General features: G+C 42.0%; 1 protein-coding gene and 1 non-coding gene across 4 annotated transcripts in view; one reads left to right on the top strand and one right to left on the bottom strand.

The window, feature by feature from the left end:
* Positions 1-1,212: 1,212 nt before the first annotated feature.
* LOC114675126 (small Cajal body-specific RNA 11) lies at positions 1,213-1,358 on the bottom strand. The gene has a single exon (XR_003726221.2).
* A 3,689-nt stretch (positions 1,359-5,047) lies between these two features.
* Positions 5,048-18,422, top strand: part of PRDM2 (PR/SET domain 2) — a 128,272-nt gene continuing 114,897 nt past the window's right edge. For all 3 annotated transcript variants that reach the window (XM_015114972.3, XM_015114644.3, XM_015114702.3), the window contains exon 1: positions 5,048-5,163. The gene's annotated coding sequence lies outside the window, so the exon portion shown is untranslated. The remainder of the gene's footprint in view (positions 5,164-18,422) is intronic.

Here is an 18,422-nt window from a genome sequence, read left to right as displayed (position 1 = left end):
AGCCACCGTGCCTGGCCTTTTTTTTTTTTTTCTTAAGAGTAATACTGAAAAGGAAAAAGGTGTGGGGAGCGAGCCATCACGGAGCACGCTGGGAGCACAGGAATGTGGTTCCCGCTTCACACTAGGGCTAGCATGCTTTTTAAGTCCTGTCTCCTCCACTGGATCCTAAGTTCTTGGGAGGACAGGGGGGCATCTTTGCCTCTAGTGCCTAAGAGCATCTTGATGACCGGAAGCAGAATGAACAGTGACTCATCATGGACTTTGACATCAGATAAGTCCTTGAATCCTGCCTCTCATACCGGCCAGCTGTGTCTCTCAACAATCTGAGCTTCAGTTTCTTCATCTGCAAAATTAGCAGCTGTTGTCGCTGTCGAGAGGATGAAAAGACAACATAGTATAAAGTGCCGACTCAGACTCGGGGCTCAGTAAAGGTCACCCCCTTTCCCTTTCTCACATAACTACATTTCACCACTGCCAAGATCTGCCTATATGTTTGAGGCTGTGGGGTTTTTCTCACAGAAACTACACAGCCAAAAGTGCCTATGACGCGATAAGATGTATCTTTAGCCTCCAGAGTTGCTATGTCTGGACTTCATGCGTGAAGCATGCAAGCTTCAGATCTTTTGGTTGCTGGCGTGCTTGCTTGGCTGTCATTCCTTGCTCAGGTAAATGACGTGGCAGAGGGATGGCGGGTGGGGAGAGTGAGGTGATGTAACAGAGAAGAGACACTGGATCTCATGGAACACGATTTGCAGTCACAAGAAAAGGGACTTTTTTTTTTTTTTTTTTTTGTTAAAGGTAAGCAATGTGTTATCTGAACAAAAGGTGAGTTCATTTGATTCAGCTGCACTAGATTCTCTTCCTCTGCCCATGTCTATGATCTTTTAATAGCTGTTCTTGCCTGACAGTCCAGGGACAGGATTTAGAATGGCGGTTTTATGCATCCAATGTTTTCTAATAATTCTGGCAATGAATTAAAAACATTGTAAAAAAAATTCTTCCCAGCCCCTACCCCGAGTATGTCGGTGGAGGAATGACTAGTTAGGCACATGTAGTAGCCTGGGTGTGTGTACCATTTCCTGGTCTAGCGCTCAGGCATGTGTGTCTGCATGTCTGTGTGCATGTATGCTCTGGGGGTGGGGAGGTTGCTTATTAGGGAGCTAAATGGTCTAGGTTCAAAGCCTGGTTCTATTATTTTTTTTTCCATCTTAAATTGTCCTTCTCTTGCCTTGCAGAGCTAGTCCTATTCTTATGACGGCCTTCCTAAGCTGAAAGGGAGATGGCTGTGTGTCCTGCCAAACTACCTTATTAGCTTGTTTGTATTACTAATGAGGCAAGTCCTTTTTGAGACAAAGCCTCGCTCTGTCACCCAGGCTGGAGTGCAATGGCACAATCTCAGCTCACTGCAACCTCCACCTCCCGTGGTCCAGCAATTCTCCTGTCTCAGCCTCGTGAGTAACTGGGATTACAGGTGTGCACCACCACACCCGGCTAATTTTTTTGTATTTTTAGTAGAGACAGGGTTTCACCATGTTGGCCAGGCTGGTCTCCAACTCCTGACCTCAAGTGATCCACCCACCTGGGCCTCCCAAAGTGCTGGGATTATAGGCATGAGCCACTGTGCCCGGCCAAGGCAGGTTCTTGAATCCTTCCTAGCTTCAGAATCCTCAACTGTAAATGAGGATAGTGCTTATCACACAGGTTGAGGATGAGTGAGAGAGTGCATGTTAAATACCTAGAACAGAGCCCAGCAGGGAATAAGTATTGTTATCATTTGGGGAATTTGAAGTCCACTTACATTCTCATTGGCAATGTATTATAAACTCTTAGATCTCAGCTGTAAGATCTGTAATCGTTTTGGAGGCTGTGCTACAGGTATTCCAGCTGCTATGCAGGGCAGGAGTGCTGTGGTTTCTATTAGAACAATGTGAATAATATGCAGTCATTTACATCACAAGCTGTGGTCTACAACATATTTGCTGTAATACCTCCACATTGAGAGGGCCATGGAGAAGACTTTTTCCCAATTAAAAATATCTATTTAGCACTTATCGTGTGCCAGACACTCTTATGGGTAGTGGGATGCTGTCTTCCATCACGGTACTGCCGCGGCAAGGTACAAAACCGGTCAGAACCGGTATCAGGTGTACGGGGGTAGAGTGGAGTTTCATTCATGTTGTCAATTTGGACAAAGAGTATATTTTTATACTTCCATCCCCATACAGAAACGGCCTGCAATACATTTCACCTTTTCAAAGGGGCAAAAGATTGATATTTAACATATCACATGGATAGTAAGTGCTCATTAAATTGTATTCTTGATAGCTCTCATCTTTTTTGGATTACATAAATTATACATAATTATTTACCCTGAGAAATAGCACAGGCGCTTGAAAAACAGACATATGTTCAAGAAATACACAGACAAAAACCACACAATGGCTGATTAAGGGTGGGGGGATCTCAGAAACGCTGAGGAGACACTCAGTGTGGTAGGCTAAACAATACATTTCACCTTTTCAAAGAGGCAAAAGAGTGATATTTAACATATCACATGGATAATAAGTGCTCATTAAACTACTGTATTCTTGATGGCTCTGATCTTTTTTGGATTAAACAAATTATTTACCCTGAGAAATAGCACAGGTTGACAAATAGACATATGTTCAAGAAATACACAGATAAAAAACACACAACTGCAGATTAACAGTGGGGTGACCTCAGAAACGCTGAGGAGACATCCAGTGTGGTAGGCTAAATAATGACCCCATAGCTAAGTCCACATCCCTAACGTCCAGAATCTGCAAATGCTACTTCATGTGTAGTCTTGCAGATGTGATTAAGTGAAGGATCTTGAGATGGCCAGGTTATCCGGTGGGTCCTAAATGCAATCACATGTATCATTGTAAGAGGGAGGCAGAGGGAATTTGACCACATACAGAGAAGATGATATGAAGATGCAGACGGAGATTTGAAGATACTGGCTTTGAAGATAGAGTGATGCAGTCACAAGCCAAGGCATGCTGGCAGCCACCAGAAGCTGGAAAAGGGAAGGAGCAATTCTCTGCTAGAGACTCCAGAGAGAGCCTGGCCCTGCTGCCGCCTTAATTTTGGCCTAGTGATACTGATTTTGGACTACTAGCCTCTAGAGTTGTGAGAGAATAAACTTTTGTTGTTTTAAGCTGTCAGGTTTGGGATAATTTGTTACAGCAGCCACAAGAAACTAACATAGCCAGTCACTTTGGATTAACGAATTAATGACCGGAAAGACAATGGCTACTCTCTTAACCAACCATCTAGTATACATTCTGGTTCACCATGCCACTTTGGATTTAACATCCTTTATTTTCCTTTTGCCTTCTATTGAGTGCCAGGTAGCCCATAGCTTTTCTCTTAAAATGTTGATTTCTATGTCAGTGTTTTGATGGTGGATGGAACAGTGGCGTCTCCCTATTTTCTTCATAGATACCCCAGATAATTTTGATGCATGGATCCAGTTGGAAGGTATTAATCTAGGTAAGGGGTGCAGAAGTCTGATGACTTTGCTCCACAACAAAGAATACTACTTTGATGATATGCATGTGGTTATCTCCCAGATCTAGGATCTCTTTTCCTTGAATAGCGGAGGAAATAAGCAAAACCTTGAGCTTTGATCTCCTTTTTTTCCTTATTTTCTTATGCTCTGTCACTTCTCAAGGCCTTAATAAAATTTACTCTGACGAGGTGATCTTCATTTGTTTACTATAACTGACTAGATCATCAGCGATAGCTTCATTCTTTTACAATAAGATAACATTATATATGTTGATACAACACGTTTTCTTCTTCTTCTTTTTTTTTTGAGACAGAGTCTGTCTCTGTGGCCCAGGTTGGAGTGCAGTGGCCCTATCTGGGCTCACTGCAAGCTCCGCCTCCCGGGTTCATGCCATTCTCCTGCCTCACCTTCCCGTGTAGCTGGGACTACAGGCGCCCACCACCTCGCCTGGCTAATTTTTTGTATTTTTAGTAGAGACGGGGTTTCACCATGTTAGCCAGGCTGGTCTCGAACTCCTGACCTCGTGATCCACCCGCCTCGGCCTCCCAAAGTGTTGGGATTATAGGTGTGAGCCACCGCACCTGGCCAACACATTTTCTTAAGATTAAACCCATTACATAAATGATCGTTCATAATTTTTGGAAGCACATCTGCCTTTAATATCCTGTCTTTGGATTGGGTGCTTTCTGCAGAGGGCCAAAGTTGCCATCACATTCGGATTCTTCCTGACTTCATTCTCAGAGGATTACTTTATCTTGAAGTGCTCAAGGCTCCAGGCACCATCTATAACGACAACTCCCAACTTTCCAGCTCATCTCCAGGCTGTGCTTCTCCCTGACTCAACTCATTTTCAACCACGTGCTAGGCCTCCATCCTTGGATGTCGAAGAGCCATCTCCAGTTCCACCCAGTTCATCTTCATCAGAGCATCTATGAGTAGTCGTCTCTGCAGTCCATTTGTTTGCCTGCTTGGGAACAGTAAACTCCTTAAGGGCAGGGCTACTACCACGCTGTCAGAGGCGCTGCACTGGAACAGCGCGGGCACAGGGAAGCGTCGGTCACTCCTCCTGGGTACCAGGGCAGCAAATAAACCCAGCAGCTGCGTCTGCCTGCCTGGAGTTGAACCTTTTGGGCGAGGGTGTACTGGTCCTTCTGACACCAGCGAAGTATAAGGTCTACGTTTATGTACTTGTCAGATACTTAATGCCCTTCAATGACAGACGTGCCCCCCCAACACCTCCTCCAGTGTTTTTGATTCTTTGAGAACCTTTGAACCACGCAGGATCCTAGCCCTAGGGTGCGGTCGGATCTGCCGCGACGCCAGCCACCGGGGATCCTTCCCGAGGCGCCGCCATGGGATCCGCGGTGACCTACGAGGGGCGGCGGCCGGCTGGTGGCCGTTGGGCGAAGGCGCAGGGTCAAGGGCCGGGCTCCGGGGGTCGTGGCGAGGCCGGGGGTCCCGGAGCCCCGCAGCCCCGCAGCCCCGCAGGCCACTGCCGCGCCGCCCGACGTCACTTCCGACTGGAGCCAAGATGGCGGCGGCGCTGCCGCGGGCGCCGGGGCCGGCTGAACAGCAGTGGCGGCGGCGGCGGCCCTCGGCGCTCTGAGGCGCGGGCGCGGCGGGCGCGGGTAAGGAGCGGCGCGGGTGGGCGGCCTCTGGGCTGGCGCCGGGATGCTGGTCCCTCCCCGCGAGGAGCGCGGCGGCGACGGCGGCGGCGATACGCTGGGGACCCGGCGCCGTAGGGATGTCCGGGCCGGCGGACGCGCCCCCTCAGAGGTCCCGGGCGCGCCGGGGACCCCGGGACGAGGCGCGGGCCTCCGGGTCGGTGGTCCCGCGGGTGGGTGGCGGCGCAGGGCCACTCCCTGTCGGCCATGGGGTCCCCGCGGCGAAGTTCGGGATTCGCTTTGTCGCTGTGAAGAGCCGCGCGCCCCGCGGGGGACGCGTGCGGGCTGCAGAGACTGGCCGGGTGTGGACGGCGGCGGGGCCACCTGGGACCCCACGTGGGGCCGGGCGCCGTCCCAATTGTCAGGACGCTGTGCTTTTCTCTTTTGTGTTCCTACTGAGTGTCTTGCACATTTGCACTCCTAATTTGTTTTTTGTCTTGCGTCTTTGTGTTTCCCAAATAGTTTTTGTGTGGTTTTAACCTGGAGATTGTCTCCCTCAGTGTTCCCACAGACCCACGGGTGTGTGTGTGTGCGCGTGTGTGTTACAGACTTGCAACTCTATGTTACTAATTTTGCTAATAAAGCTATCAATGAACCTCTTTTGATGGTGGCAAGTGAGACATGAAGTAAACCTAACAGGTCAGTGTTATTCCTCAGACCTTCGTGGTTCCTTCGATCCACGCGTGAGCCACCGACCCTCCAGTCTTGTAGCCTTGTGTCGGGCTGTGAGCTGCGGCAACGACCCCACAGTTAACCGGGAAGTCCTGATTTCCTGAACTACGCAGCTGAAATTTCCCCTAATAGAAATTTCGTGTTGGCCCCTCACTTTTCTTTCAGTGTTGTATTGAGATTTTGGGTGTGTTTGAGACGTGGAACGTCTTTTGCTGAATCCCAGTAGGTCCTTAGATCCCTTTAACCAGACACCAGAACAATCATTTTTACCCCAGAAGTCGACTAAAATATTTCTTTAAGTTTTTGTTTACTCCAGGTTTATTAAAAGTGACCGAAACTTTTAACAACAAATGGAATCCTTCAATGATTTCTTTTACAATGGTACAGACTTCGCCTCGGTTTGATCGGTTGTGTCCAAGTATCAGAAAAATGTAGGCCTTTTAAAAAAAAAAACATGATAGGAAATTTACATATATTAAGAAGGAGGAACTGAGACATATAGTCATACGTTCTTTTTTAGTAGGGTTCTGTGTTTTTGAGATGGTCCAAGCTGCCCCATCACTCTAGAGGCTTCCGGACTAACACTGGCCAAATTTTTACATGTAGAATCTTAGTTTAGCCTTGAGATGACCTTTAAAGGTCATTTTTATTAAACCTTCTCATTTCGAGCTATGGAAACAAATCAAAATTCATAGTGGAGCTAAAACTCATTTACATTTTCTGTGATTCCAGGGCTCTAAAAAGAGCTCAACACATCTGTTTTGGTTTGATTGAAATAAGTCAATACATTTTAAGTGCTTAGAAAAGTGCCAGAACATGATAATACTGCTCAGTAAATGCTTTTGTTGATTCTGAAGGTGGTTTCTTTAATTGAAAGGTTGGTATGCTCAGGTTTGTTTTTTCCTTATTTTGTGGACAGGGCCTGAAACAGTACAGTTTAAATCTGTAAGAATGTATTAGTTTTGTAAGCACAAAACATAACAAAAGATTCTCACTGTAGAAAATTGGAAAGTAGAGAAAAGCACAAAGAAGAAAGAGAAATTGGGCATAGTCTTCCCCCCTTCAGATAACCATTGTTAACATTTGGCAGATCTTCCTGTCTCTCTTGGTGTAGATATACGTATTTCTTTCCTTATTTTACAATTCATTCACGTATATATATTTACATTTTATACAGGATCGATAATATAGTGTATATATTGTTTGTAACCCATCTTGCCTTATGATATGGTGAGCATGTATCCATGCCACTAACTAGTCAATATTATGTTTAATGGCTATTTAATAGTGGATGGGCTGTAAGTTATCAATCAAGTCCATATTGATCTGTAAGGTTTCCCAAGCCTGAGTTTTCTTTTCAGTAAGATTTGTTTGAAAGCTTTTTTTTTTCAAATTGTGAGTTTTAAAGTTCTGTAATCTTTCGAGATTACAGTGAAAAATGTAAATTCTGCTTTTTAGCATCTAAATACGCATTTTTCTTGCTGGTGCATTCATAAGAAGTAACAATTTCAGCTTCCTTTCTTCCCTTCTCGGCTGTGGCTGTGCAGTTATGTATATATATCTGCACACATTCTTTTGATGATTATTTTACGTTAGATGTTTATTTATTCATGGGACTGTTTCTTTAAGCAGGCTGTCTCTTTTCAAGTTCCAAATCTGATTTACAAACCCTTTTTAAGTCCTGTTAAATCACAGACTTTCCAGGATGGAAAGCACCTTAGGTTATTTACTATTTTCGTGTCTTCTGAGTAGCTTTTCATGTTACTTTTAATACCCATACAGAAAAAAAACCAAAACAGTGGACTTCTACTGGAAAACTCCATAATGGGGATTGGAAGAGGAGTAGGTTGATGGTTGGGGGAAAATCATCAAACTTGCATGACGATGGGTAGCTAAGGGAGTTTCCAGATGATGAGGGACATCACCTGACCATCCTTACCACAGATAACTGCCGCCCTTGTGTCTAGGGCTTCATGGTTTGTGCGCTGATCATCAGCTATGCTGTCACCTATGGTGACCACATTTGGTTAGAGGCCTGGGGTGGTAGTCCATCTCTCTATTTTTGAAGCTACAAGTTTCTAGTTAGAGCTGTAAAAACCACCATCATGGAGTGTCTGAAAGCTGTGGACTCCATTACTGAAAACAATACTTAGCCTCCATTAAAGCAGGGTTTCTCAACTTCTGCACGTACTGACATCTGGGTTGGATAATTCTCTGTTGTGGAGGACTGTCCTGTACATTGTAGGATGTTTAGCAGCATCCCTGTCCTCTATCAAGGAGATGCCAGTAGCACCTCCTTCCAGTGTGACAGCCGATAAAATCTCCAGACATTTCCAAATACCATTTGAACCACTGCAGTGAAGGAAGGCTCATCTAACTGTATGGTTGAATTATTGAAACAGATTATTGAATCTCTTTAAGAACTGTAAGGATAGACTAGATGGTTTACACCTTGAAGCCAAGAAATGGACTTCCAGGTCTGTCCACGTTCCTTTCCACCTTTGGTTTTTTGACTTCATTAAATGGTCAGTTTCAGCACTTTCGCTTCGGCGTCAGTTTTGTGGCATAAGGTAAAGCAATGTGAGGTGTCCTGGAGATCATGAAGGAGTTTTTATGACATGGAATCAGCAGTCTTAGTATACAGATTCAATTATGAATTTGAATAAATTTGCATAGAGTTGATGCGTGGTAAATAATTTAAGCATGTAGACCATTATGCTGAACAGCGCAGAAACAGTTGTCTTCTAGAAAAACAACTTGGTCCAGCAACCCCTTGAAGCTTGGTAGAGGTTATGCTGTAGTTTTTCCGAAACCTGTTTTTTTTAAAACAACCAATTTGAGGTTATGCACAGAAATGGTGAATTTGCCCTGAGGCAGTAAGGCTTACTTTTGAAGTGCTTACCTAACTTTAACTTAATATTTTATAATTTAAAGATAGTTCATTGATCTTTGTGGAAAACATGTAGCATTAGTGCAGCTTTCCTCTAGGGGGAAAAGTATAAGTTGCCAAATCCTTATTTGTAATCTTTTAAGTATAGATAGTATTGATTGAAGTTTTATTGTGGCATACGTCATCTTTAATCAGAATGTATTGATAAATAAAACATATGAAAAGAGATGTGCTTTTGGAGCCACATTTGGTAGGGGTGGTTTTCTGAATTACAGAACATCTGTATAATTTCACTGGAATGAATGCATGTGTCGTTTAAATATTCTTTCTTAAAGAGAATGCCTTTCATTCCCCACCCCCACCTTCCTGAGGCATGAATTAGAATTATTGTATGTAGTAAATCTGGCTCATTTGGAATGAAATATACTTACAATATTTTTCTTAGTACTGTGTAGTATTTATTCTTAGAGTCTTGATTCATGTCATGCCTATACTGTGTTTTCATTTATTAGTCCTTTGGAACATGCAATAAAGGAGATTTTACTGAATAGTTATTATTTTCCAGCCATTTTGGTGAAAAGAATATTTTGTAGCTCTTGCAATAAATCATACTCTGGGTTTTGCTTTGAAAGAGCTGAATTACTTCTTGGAACAGCTTGTCTGAAATATGTAAAGCTAAGTGCAACTGTTAGTTTGATTATAGGGGGCAGTCTGTCTGGAAATTGGTAAAACCCACACATTTTATATGTGCTTATGTGTAGTTCTGAGACCTATGTTAAACTCTAGTGGGATAATTCTGTGGCACTTTCAAATAATTTAAATGATGCCATCAAAATTTGAATTGTAAGATTCACTAAACCCTAGTATACTTCACTATGAATCCTGTACATTGCCCAAGACCTTGTTAAGAGAATATAAATTAAATATAATCTGGAGTATCAGTGTAAAAGTGACATTCTAAATGTTCCTCATGCTGTGAGACTTATTTTTTAGGGACTTTGCTATAATTCTGAAAGACTTAGTTTTACAGTACATCTGAAAGTAGGAGTTTTCAAAAGGATGGCTCTTGGGATAAATTTAGATTCTTAATTGTGAAGCTCTGTTACCACTTGTTAGAAGGCAGGTCAGCTCACCTGCTTGGGGAGATAAATATATGAATGCAACTCTCGAGTAATTTAATGGAGCCCTACCTCAGTGTACAGAATGACAGTATCACAGATCAAGCATGGAGTACAAGTGATTTTCGGCTGTGGAGGGGGTAGGTGGGTCACTTGTCCCCTGTTATCTCTTCCTGTTTGTAAGGTGAAGACTGTGATTACCTTTCTTTTTCATCGGAATGTTTTGAGATGAATAAAGAATAGGCAGGCAATTTGAGATACTTCAGGTTTTTCATGAACATTAGTAACATTTTTTCTTAGATATTTCTCCTAATACAATGAGTGTTGTGAAATAACATGGCAGTTATTGTTGAGAGAAAAACCTTCCCAGTTATCTATTGGGTCCTTAGGCGTTTTGACCTTCCCTCCCACTCTTACAGAACTTGGTGGAAGGGGCCACTATTTTTTCTAGCTCCTTCCGTGCCTTTCACAAAGCCACATCCTTCACCGTCTGCCCTTCTCTGTGCATATTTTTCCGCTTGGCAATTTCCTTTCCTGAGGCACCCACTTAGGACTTCTGAATCTCCATCCCGATGTTGATGGCCTGTTTGTGCTTCGACCTGTTGTTCCACTTGAGACTGATGTACACTTCCTGGGAAGGTTGGGCATCTCCTTACAGTCAGTAAAATGGAGCTCACTGGCCAGGTGCGGTGGCTCATGCCTGTAATCCCAGCACTTTGGGAGGCCGAGGCTGGTGGATCACGAGGTCAGGGGTTCAAACCAGCCTGGCCAACATGGTGAAACTCCATCTCTACTGAAAACACAAAAATTAGCTGGGTGTGGTGGTGGACACCTGTAATCCAGCGACTCAGGAGGCTGAGGCAGGAGAATTGCTTGAACCTGGGAGGCGGAGGTTGCAGTGAGCCGAGATTGCGCCATTGCACTCCAGCCTGGGAGACAAAGTGAGACTCCGTCTCAAAAAAAAAAAAAAAAATGGAGCTCACCACCTTTCACTTAAATATTGTTCCTACTCCTGACTGCTCTATCTTTAAAATATATTCAAACCACCATTCCTGCAGTCACTCACATTCCAATTTTGGGATTCATCTTTGCCATTTCTTTTTTACCTCCTGTTCAGTTAGCTAACATTCTGCCCATTCCTTCCCTCTGCAGTGTCAATCATATTTTTTGTTTCAGCTCTTGACTGCAGTTCAAACCCTAATTGCCTGTTCTCTTGGATTCTGAACCGACTTGCCTGGCCCCAGTCTTTCTGGCTGCCCTCTCTTCAGCTACTTCCTCATTCTTTTCTGTCAACTTTATCTTCCTGAAATATTCAGTTTTGTCTTGTCGATGGTGCCTTCTAGTCCAGAACTCCTCTTTGCCCATCCCAGGTGCCAAAGCTGCCTTCCTGATGGGCTGCCATGAAACCAGGCTCCTCTTACAGGTGATCATAGGCTCTGCTTCTCAGTCATTCCTCTTCCATCTTTCTCCGCAGACCTTTTGGAATAGGGTGTGGAATAGGATAGTAACCCCTCACACGGTATCTGGGAACTCTACCACAAGGTCAAGTTTCGATTTAGCGTGGAACTCAGAGCCCTCTAGAACCGCCCATCTCTTCTGTCCTTGCTCTGCATTGATGCCCACTTGAGTTGCACTGTTTTGCGGACTAAAGCAGACAAACATAAAAAGACGGTCTTTCATCTTTTTTTTTTTTTATCATAAATGGTTAGGCATTTATTTATCTTCACCTTGAAACAAGAACTACTAACGATTTATTTTGAGGAAATATACTTTTTTCCCCCCAAAAAAAGCTCATGTGTGTAGTTTTAAGGACCTCTTAAACTGTAGAACAGTGCACACACTTTGCTCTGCAAACAGCAGGCATTGCCATTATTTTTAAGTACTCTAGAGAAGTAGTAACATATTTAGAGAATAAACCCCAAATCTCAAATTATTTAAAATAAAAGAGTCACTTTCTACCAAAAAGAAGAAAAAAAAAGAAAAAAAAAACACAACTTAGTAAAATCTTGGGAGAAGACCTATAGAATCTTGTAGTAATATGAGTGTGCCTGACACTGTAGCAAAAGAGTTTAAGTTGTCATTGTATCTGTTATGATTTCCGATTTTGCTTTAGGTTGTTCACCTGTGGATTCAGGAAGCCTCCCCATCATTTATGTGCAAGTTGTATGGAAGATGAAGAGAGTTCCGAGCAGCTCCTTGTAAGATGTCTGTATTGCTTAGAGAGTCTTCATGTGAGAAATGAAGACCTGGGTGCAAGGACCACTACCTTGTCCGTGCTGCTATAGCGTTCTTTCACTTTTCAGGAAATTCACAAGTATTTTGCAGGATTCCTAGACATCTCTTGATTTTAAAAGTAACATCTGCATTGGCAACTCCAGTGGAAAAACGGTAACTCACAGGGGTCAACTGAGGATTCATTTTGTTTTGGGAGTTGTGAAATGAGCTATCATATGGCATCTTGCTTTAGAAATTTTGTCTGAGTTAGAAGCTTGGCATTTGAACGTTAGTAAAGAATTGATTTAATTTTCCTTTTATAAGTTAAAGTTTTTATACATCTAATGTAGGGAAAATGTCAGAAAAGAATCTTTCATGGAAGCTTCTGTTACTTTAATACTGTTTTGCAGGAGGTAATAATGGCCTTGAATCTGCAGCATAGTTCTCATCAGAGAGCAAGGACTTATTGGAAAACTTGTATTCTGACCTGCCCCCAGATTTTTACATTTGTGTTTCTTGGCAATTAGTCTTGAAAATAAGGAAAGGAAATTAACATTTTAATTCAAGAGTGCTTTGATTGGATGGAGTTACTTCATGCAGGAAAATTGACAATAATTCTTTTTTTTTTTTTTGTACCATTGGAGGGGAGGAATATCCTATAGTGAGAGCTAAGATAATATGTTTTAATTTCTTTAGAGAAACTGGGTATTTTTAATAAGGGGGTTATAGGGAATTATTGTAGGAACCCTAAACAAAGCTTGAGATTTGTGATGTAATAAATTACATGTTCAGTGGAATATGACTTAGGTGTATAAATTTAATCAAAAGTATGAGGGAGAGCATATATTAATAGCTGTCAATAACAGCAATCAATAATAAAGAATAAATAATCAGCAACTGCCATACGTTTGCTTCCGAGCTGGCTCATTATTAATGGATGCTTGGAGCAGTAGCTTTTGAAAATTTCCCCTTTAATCTTTTTTTTTTTTCCCCAAGTAAAGAAAGAGATATTCTGACAGGGAAAAAACCCTGGAATGCCACAATCTAAATGTGGATTTATAGTCCTTTCCTAGCATATCAGCAGGTCCCTTATTTGACATTTTGATATGGTGTTATTTAATTGCTTGGGGCCAATTGGACCCAGAGGGCTGTTGACCTCAGAGCTCTATAAACTTAGATATTTCAAACAAAAGCTTGAATCAGCCTCATTTTCTCATTGGAGCTCTGCGGCTCTAAAGCCACTGAGAACAGCAGACCCTTGCTTTTTTCTGATCTGTTCCATGGAATCTGTGTTATTAGTATCAGATCGTCCCACCAGGAGTAAAGCCGCTACACTCCGCTTGGCTATTTAGGTTTCTCTGCTCTATGCATTCGGGGAATCGGGGCCTGCGATAGTTGTCTGCATTTTCTGGGCCTCACTGAGGAAACTGATCAATGAAATGGGAGAAATGACTGGTTTATTTGTGAACATTCTATTCTTGTATCTCTTCTTATATATTTGTAGGTAGGGAAATTGCTGTATGTGGTATACTCTGTGTTAACCATTGTCTTTTGGTCTTGGGAGAAATCCTTCCCGGGGTGAGAGGCATGAGTGGTTTCAAGCAGAAAGAATTCATTGCCTCTGGTCCAGCAGCTTGCCACACCTTTCCTGTCTGCGCGGTATCTATCTCCACACACATGGAATCTCCTCATTCTTAAAAAGTATCAGAGTTGATTTTTCACTTTATTTAATTTGGTAATATAGTCTGCATTTTAATACCAAGGTTGGGGCTGTATTTTTTAGTATGAAGCTAGATGATTACTCTTGTGAAATTGTATTGTTTTAGAAAAGGAAAACTGATGAATTTTCATTTACCAAATTCCTGGGCAGATTCAATATCTGTGCTCTTGTTTAACAAGTGGGTGCTACGTGTTTTCATATTGATATCTGAAGTTTACAGATTCTAGTTGTGGAGATTTTCTGAAGAAAGAAAAGTTCAAAGATTGTAATTTAGGAGTTATACGTGGTAGTTTTCTATGACAGTGAATACTTTAATAGCATTTTGAAATCAGTAAAAACTGTTTTTGAGAAGGCGTATTTCAGACATTTTTATTATTTTTCTAGAAGTTTCAGGATTGCAAGAATTTTTTGGTCAGAGTAAGTTAAGGTCAGTGTTAGACGACACTACAAATCTAGTCAGCTAAAAGCTGAATAATCTCTGTATTTGCTACAGTATTTATTTGCCTTGAGATCTTCTTTATGTGGTGATTAGCTTTAGAATTTTTTTTTTACGTTGGCCATGAACTTTCTAAGACTCCTTTCCCAAAATGGCAACTTTTTTTCTTGTGTCTAGTCCATGTTTTCATTCTGTTCTTTTAAATTCGATAAAAACATATTCTCTTACTTATTTCTGTTTTACTCTTTATCCATAAACTTCCTGAATCATAAAAGTTAGTTTTTTTCTGATTCTTGATGTCACAATGTAGAATTTTTTGTAACTTAAAATAATTGTAAAATAATATCAGTGACTTCTATGTGACTATTGCAAAGTTAATTATTTTCCAGATACTCTTCCCTCCCTGCCAGAGATCTAAAGTGATCCTAAAGAAAATTGTAAAAAATTATATCAGTGATTTAAAGGTGAATGAACAAATCAAATATGTATTTTCCCAATTCTGTCCCTTCCCCCACAGACTTAAACTAATTTAAAAAAAAATCTGTTGCTCCTACTTTGCCTTTCATATAGATTTGTAGATTTTTAGAAGTCCGTAAAGGGCAGATATGAAGACAGTTTAAGTGTAACATGTATTATATTAATGCTAGTTTGTGTCTTTGTTTAGATAAACCTGCTTTATTTCAGAGGATTGGTAATAGAGAGTGCTGGGGCTGCAGGGCTGGTATGACCCAGGGAAAGGGCTGTCCCACATGTGTCTAGATTTTCTGGTCTCTGGACTTCCGTGTCAGAAGACAGCAGCTTAACAGTTGTCGAGGTTGTGTTGACATTTTATGGGACTAGGATCTTAAAAATGACTCAAATTATTTTATTGTTGTTATATTGATACTGATCATTAATCATCAAATCATCTTTATGCTATTAATAAATGTTTCTAAGACTGATTTGTCTAGAACTCGAAAGCGATATCTTGAAAAGTTAAGTGCATCTACTCATATTAAAGTCTTAGCTATGTAAAATAGAGATCAAACTCTTATTTTCTAAGAGTGTATGCTCTTATAGGACTGATAAATATTAAGGTGGGATAGAAGGGATATGTTAGACTTATTCAAGGGGTGCTGTGGAAATATTCAAGAAGGTTCGATCAGATGTGGAAATCCAGAAAAGAAACTAAGGCATAAGCCAAGGTTGGAGAAGTCCTAGGGATTTAAAGATTTTCAGTATCTGCCGTTAGCAAAGCAGAGGCACTTAATTGTTTAGCGCTTTAAAAAAGAGCGTTTGGCAGAATTGTTAAGGTTTCAGTGATACGCTTGGAAAGATTTCTCTCTACCTCTGCACTGCTGGATTGATCATTCAGGTTCTCACATTTGATAAAACCTTGGCCTGGAGACACCGTGTGTTAGTTACATGGGCGTGTAAAGACAGGACTGTTGAAGTCAACACTGAATATGAAAGTTATGTAGGATTGCCATGGCACTTCCATAGGGGTTTTGAGCAGTGCTGGAGAAATCTTAAGGAAGTTATTCCAAACATTTTTAGATGCTGTAGTTGCCTTAAAATACATTATTATCCTGTTGCAGCTCATCACATGGTTACCACATTCAGAAGTTCTCAGTTGGAAGGGTATTTGAGAATGTGTGTAGGTATTTTCGATTGTCAGGATTATTGGAGGCACTGCTAGTGTTGATTGCTCAGAGCAATGTTAAATGCCCATAAGGAAAGGGACTGTCTTGCTCAAGGAGTTGGCCAGTCCAAAATGCAGGGTTCTTCTGTTGAGAGACTCTGCCCAGGTCTTACTTCTTTGCCTTTAATACTTACCCTTGTTTCTGATATAGTTGAATAAAGAATTAAGTTTTTAAAATAACATTTGAGAATTCACTGTCAGATTTACAGTGTTTTTGTTGTTGTACAGTATTTTATGTATATAGATTGACAATTTTGTGAGTCCAAGAGGCAGAGAGGAAAAAATGAGGGTCTGGTTTTTAGCAATTAGCTATTGGAAGTAATAGGGAGGAGGCTCTCCCCACACAGATATATAGTGAATCTTTAAGAAAAAGATGTTATGATTTTTCTTTTCTCTGAAAGAAATAATAAGTGCATTCTCATTTGGACAGAGAGGAAACAGGTAGTGTAGAAAGAAAAGATTATTAATTATGTAACAATCTGAATTATATTCTAACCTTTTTTTAATTAAGAAAAGATGATAGCCTGGGCAGGCTGGCTGCTCACGCCTGTAATCCCAGCACTTTGGGAAACCTAGGCGGGCGGATCACGAGGTCAGGAGATCAAGACCATCCTGGCTAACAAGGTGAAACCCTGTCTCTACTAAAAATACAAAAAGAAATTAGCCGGGCGTAGTGGCGGGTACCTGTAGTCCCAGCTACTCAGGAGGCTGAGACAGGAGAATGGCATGAACCCGGGAGGCGGAGCTTGCAGTGAGCTGAGATTGCGCCACTGCACTCCAGCCTGGGTGACAGAGCAAGACTCTGTTTCAACAAAAAAAAAAAGAAAAGAAAAGAAAAGAAAAAGATGATAGCCTGGGCAACAAGGTGAGACTCCGTCTTTGCCAAAAAAATTAAAAAAAAAAAAAAAAAATTAGCCGGGCATGGTGGTGCAAGCCTGTTGTCTTAGTTACTTAGGAGGCTGAGGTGGGAGGATCATTTGAGCCCAGGAGTTCGAGGCTGCACTGAGCTGTGATTGTGTCACTGCATTCCAACCTGGGTGACAGAGTACTACCCCGTCTCCAGAAAAAAAGAAAAACATGAGATTCATTGAGATAATAAAGAATACAATGTTTTAAGTACTATTTTAGTTATTCAGTATCAGATGTTAGGATATCTCAGCTGTCTGAATTGTGCCTATGAGCCAGCAATGACAAAAGGTGAGGAAAAGAAAAGAAGTGTTAAAGAGGGAAAACATGAAAAGCAGATGATAAGAAGAAGGCAGCGTCCCAAAACAGCAGCTCCATCCTCCCATGCCCTCAGGACAAAAACCTCAGTGCCATCCCTGACTTCCTTTCTTTCTTTCATGCCTAAGATCTAAAACTGCAGTACATCTTGGGTGCTCGAGACCATCATGGTCAACATGGTGAAACTCTGTCTCTACTAAGAATACAAAAATATTGACTGGGCATGGTGGCGCACACCTGTAGTACTAGCTACTTGGGAGGCTGAGGCAGGAGAATTGCTTGAACCCGGGAGGCGGAGCTTGCAGTGAACCGAGATCACACCACTGCACTCTAGCCTGGTGACAGAACGAGACTCCATCTCAAAAAAATAAATAAAATAAAAATTCTATCCATCCCTCCCTCCGTCCGTCCATCCAGGATCCAGTTACTTCTCACATCTCTTCTACTGCCTGAGCCATGCCCCCATCGTCTCTTGGTTAGATTGGGCATCAGCCTCCCACATTGCTTCTTCATGTGCCCCTCACCGACTGTGTACCAGCCACACCAGCATCCTGGCTCCCTCTCTGCTTCCCCAGGCTCGCAGCCTTGTGAGGCTTCTCGCTTTCACTTCCACCTCCACCTCCATATAACATTTCTCCCCATACTTTCCTATTCGAAGCTCGTCCCTTTCCTGGCTTTTATGTAGACTGCCCCTTCTGAGTCCTTCTCTGACCACATTGTTGAATTTGCACACATAGAGGTAGAGACAGATTGTGATAACTATCTCCCTCTCCATAACTCTTTATTTTTTTCTAAAGCACTTTCATTTTCTGGCATGCCACATATTTTACTTACGTATTTACTGTAGCTGTCTTCCCCAAAAGGGCAGGGATCTTCCTTTCCACTGCTCAAGGGCAGTGCTTGACACATAGTGGGTGCTCATTGGGAGGCAGGAGTAAAAAATGGGTGAAATGTAGTTTAGGTGCTTTAGCAGAAACCAAAATTATGAGACCTTGACCGAATTATCTTAAGCTCTTGTTAATTGAGGATGCTGGTGCTGTGCTTATTTTGGTGAAGGGGACCTGAGCTGGTTCACTGAAGGCAGCACAGTGCCTGCTGGTCCTTGGAAGAAGCTTCGTAAATGATAGTGTGATCATAATACCGATGATTCTTGTGAGAGGGAAAAGGCAAACAAAGGGAAATGGTAAAGCATTATAGCTCTTTCCAAACATCTTTTATTAAAACATTTGCATTTTACCGTAGAGGTATTTTGTTCTGTTCCTCAAAGA

This window comes from Macaca mulatta, chromosome 1 (assembly GCF_049350105.2).
Source record: "Macaca mulatta isolate MMU2019108-1 chromosome 1, T2T-MMU8v2.0, whole genome shotgun sequence".
Taxonomy (NCBI): Eukaryota; Metazoa; Chordata; class Mammalia; order Primates; family Cercopithecidae; genus Macaca; species Macaca mulatta.
The sequence above is the reverse complement of the archived record's forward strand: the minus strand, read 5'-3'. Positions and strand labels throughout refer to the sequence as shown.